We start from the raw sequence: 4,463 nt of genomic DNA on the forward strand, positions 1-4,463 counted from the left end.
GCCCTGGGGGGAGAGCTGCTGCCACACAGTCCCCCCCGAGGGCTGAGCCCGCACAGCAATTACCTCCTGTGCCTGTGGCCTTGCCTGGCATCGCCTCCCATCCTTCAGGAAATGCTGCCTTCCACAGAGCCTCTATGTCCACCTCTGGAGAAAGGAAGAGGGACAGCTGGATCAGATGGAGCTGTTCCCAGTCAGGCAGGTGGCTTCTTCAGGAAGCAATACTTGTCAAAGATATGGATCAGGATCAGGAAAATGCCCAGGTCCTTGGGGCTGGCCAGGGCCATCCCTCCTCCAAGAAGCCATCCCTCATGATGTCCTGGGAGACCAGGAAATTGCAGGGAATCTCAGGGTGTGCATGGCCCGTGGTGCAGTTTGGGCACCCTGTCAGCTGATGCCAAATGCCTTCCTGCAGAGGCTGGGGAGGAGCTGCAGCCAGGCCAGGCTGGGAAACAGCCCTGCAGGGCGTGAAAGCAGCAGCGGGGCCGCGAGGCTGCCATGGATCCCTTCCCCTGTGCCGGGCACGGCGTGTGCAGATGTGCAGCGACAGCCCCCGGCTGCTGAGGCTCGGGAGAAGGCTGAGGGAAATGCACCCACCTTGTCCTCCCTGCACCATCTCCTTCAGCATTTGCCTCATGATTCTCAATGGCTCATGAGGTTTCTTGAGTTCTGTAGCTTGGGTCTTTCCTTTTGGAGGACCTTAACAGAAAGTAGTTCCATTTCAGATGCGTGCATTCCACAAAACCAGTGCTCAGCCTGTGGGGTCAGCAGGGACTCACTGCTCACCCCTGCGATGGGAGCCGGGCTTGCGTGCAGGAACCAGCAAAGGAGCTGGAGAAGTCCTCCCTGCAGACACACCTGTAACTCAACAGCCAGAGAAGCTTCTGTCATCTCTGCTGCTCTGCATGGGCAGCACTGAGCTGCAGGAGCAGGGAGGGGATCCCGCAGGGCGAGGGCACACACGGGCACAGCTGTGTCCTGGCACCTGCAGCGATGCCCCGCTGGCCACCTTTGGGCTCTGAGCTGGCAGCTCTCCCAGGGGAAAGGCCTTGACCTACCCTCATCTTCTCCCTGAGGCTCAGTCGTGGACATGGGCTGGGAAGTCGCTTGACCATCACCAACAGGTTCAGCTGCAAAGAAAGTCAGGACAGAAGAGCTCCCCTGGCACTGTTGGACATCCTCAGGCTCCCTGGGGCCGGCAGAGGAGCCGCGCCGGGCACAGCGCCCCGGGCCACAGCCCTGGGCCCGGCCCCTTCCCTCTCTGCTCTTCTCCGGGGCTGCACGGAGCACACGCAAGGAGCAACTGGCATTGCACACGGCAAGAAGGCTGACAGCTAAATGCTCCTTCCTGCCCCGACAGCGACCCTGGGGGATCACTCAGGGCTCCAGAAGGGAGCAGGGCAAGGTTTCCAGAATCCTTCGGCCTTGAGATGACGTTAACGAGAGTGGCACCTGAGTGAGCTCTTGCCACAGTGACACTGATCATTGTGTCAGGAAAAAGGGACATTGAGAACTTGCCTCCAGCATGTGCCGAGGTCTTCAAACCATCATCCAGCCGGGACTCCAGATAATCCAAGTCGTGTTGCCAATCTAGAAGGGAGCAGAGATCAGAACCATTCCATGGTGTGCTGGGATCCCCTTCTGCCTTAGGGAACTGGGCACTGCAAGGGGGTTGGGCAAGGCCCTGGGAGCCAGATGCCAATGGACATGGCCAAAGCTGCAGAGGGGCCTGGGGAGCTCTGGGCTGGCTCCTGGTCCCTCTCGTCCCTCTTTGCAGGCCCTGGGCAACATCCCAGGAGGGGCGGCTGGAGCAGCCCAGGGCCCCTCAGGGCTCTCTCACTCCCACCACAGAAGCCCTCCCTACAGCCCTGGGGAAAACCCTCCCCCACGCTTCCCGGGGAGAAGGGAGCGCTGTCCCGGGAAAGGGGAGCCCGGCCGCCGGCTCACCTGCTCCCCGCGCTCCCATCGGAGCAGCCTGGGCAGCCCTGGCAGGCAGGGCCACTGCCAGCAGGAGCAGGAGCAAGAGGCGCAGAGCAAGGGCCATGGTGCCTTGCCCTGAGCCAGTCCCGCAGCTCTCGCTGCCACCACAGTCCTGACACTGCTGTGCCAAGGTCAGCACCGCTGCTGCCGCCGCCGCTGCTGCCGCAACAGTTGTGGTCACCGACGGACTGCTCGGTCGCTGTGGTGCTGTGCAAGCGCAGGGCTCTGGGACCTCTGTGACCTCAGAGCCTGCTCTGACCTCAGAGCCTGCTGTGACCTCAGAGCCTGCTGTGACTTCATGGCCTTTGTTGCACCCCCAGATTGTACCCCCATCTGTACTAATGAACTGCCTTGATTGTAAATGCTTTGCTTCATCAAAGGGCCGATACTTTGCAAAACCTTTGTTTTGCTTGCTGACATTGCTTGTCAAGCTGTGTCCCTGGAGATGCTCCCGATGGCTCCCCTCTTTTCTTGGGCATGCCACTGGAGGAGGTCCATGTCCAGATATTCCACTGTAATAAACAGAATGACAGAATCACAAAATACGCTGAGTTGGAAGGGACCCACAAGGATCAAGAAGTCCAACTCCTGGCCCTGCACAGGAGCATCCATCCTCAAGAGTCATGCCATTTTCTTGAGTGTATTGTCTAAATGTATCTTGAGCTCTCTCAGCCTTGATGCTGCCCTGAGATGCCTCTTTCAGTGCCCAACCACCCTCTGGATAAAGGACCTTTTTCTAATATCCAACCTAAACTTCCCCAACTGACACAACTTCAGGCCATCTCCTATCACTGGTGACCACAGAAAGAGATAATTTCCTGCCTCTCTTCTTCCTGTCACAAGGAAGTTTTAGACTCCGATGAAGTCTCCTTTCACTCTCCTCCAGGCAGAAGAGACAAAGAGCCCTCTGCTGCTCTTCATACAGATTTCCCCTAGGCCCTTTGCCATCTTCATTGCCCTCCTTTAGACACTCTTTCTTATATTGCGCTGACCAAAACTTGAGACAATATTCAAGGTGAGGTGGCCCCAGTGCAGAGCAGAGTGGGACAATCCCCTCCCTGGCCCGACCGGCCATGCTGGGCCTGGTGCCCCCCAGGACAGGGATGTCCCCCCTGGCTGCCAGGGCACTGCTGGCTCATATCCAACTTTCCATCCACCAAGATTCCCAGGTCCCTTTGCACTGTGCTGCTCTCCAGCAACTCATTCCCCAGCCTGTCTGTATATCCAGCATTGCCCCATCCCAGGTGCAGAATCTGGCACTTTCTCATGTTAAACTTCATAGGGTTGGTGATTGTCCAGTCCTCCAATATGTTGAGGTCTCAGCCCAGGGACCCTCAGCATTGGCTCCCCCAGCCCCTCGAGGCCCCACTGCTGGTCACAGCAGCGCTGTGCCTGGCTCCTGCCTGCCCACACGGTGCTGGCCCTGCACACAGCTTGCCCTGCAATGGGCTCCCTGAGCACCTGTGACCATTGGGCTACTCCTGTCTTCATACTGACCGTTTTATACACAACAGCTTGCTGTCCTGCAGGCCTGGTCATGGAAAGAAAACACTCTGCTCCAGTGCTGCTTGCTTTCTTTTCCTGGTGCTTGGCTGCAGGGGCATAGGAGGGAGGGTCTGCAGCCCCTCGGGCAGCTGCTGCCTGGCCATTGCATGAGGCGATTCCTCTCTGCTGGGGAGGGAGAGCCCTCCAGGGCAGGTGCCCAGCTGGCAGCAAGCAGCACTGCTATGGCTGCTGAAACACCCGCTTTGGGCCTCTCTTCCTGGCATTCTGTGCTCTCCTGCTCCTCCTGGCCCAGCCTGAGGCTGGGCTGGTTCAGTGTATGTGGCTGCTGAGGCCAAACTCCTCCTGCTCACCTTGCGGAGCTGAGGGAATTGAGAATCGCTGCACGTGGCTGCTGCCTCCCAAGGAGGCTCCTGGTGCAGGCACTGCTGCAGCAACCCTCCTGAACAGCCTTCAGGTCTTGTGCTTGGGGGCTGGGGTCCCACAGCAGGGCTCTGCTCTGACATGGGGGACCCTGGCTAACTCCAGGATCTCTCCCAGGTCTCCTCCCTGAGCTTCATCCCACAGCTCAGCCCCAAGGGCCAGATGGGTATCAGGAATTTCACAGCCTACCACTGGTGACTCATAGTCAGAATGCACAGGAAAACTCTAGCTGCGTTTCAAAATACCACATGCTGTGTTGTTTCCTTCCCGCTGCGGATTTTCCGTCGCCCCAGCCTCAGCCCCCGGCAGCCTGCCTGGATGTTCTCCCCATGCTGCTTCTGCAATCCCACGAATCCAGGTCCTCCTGGTTCTGTGGCAGCTCTTTAAGCCACCAAGGTCCTGTTCCTCCTTTTTTGGGAGCAAGTCTGAGTGAGAGATGATTCACAGACTCAGCGCCAAGACTCCAGCAGCAGCGGTCAGTTCCTGAGCGCACTTGGTGTCCGCAGGCAGTTGCCCGTGGCTCCGGCAGGGAGGTGAAGGGGAGGCTGTGCAGGGGAGCA

Source organism: Corvus hawaiiensis, chromosome 11 (assembly GCF_020740725.1).
Source record: "Corvus hawaiiensis isolate bCorHaw1 chromosome 11, bCorHaw1.pri.cur, whole genome shotgun sequence".
NCBI lineage: Eukaryota > Metazoa > Chordata > Aves > Passeriformes > Corvidae > Corvus > Corvus hawaiiensis.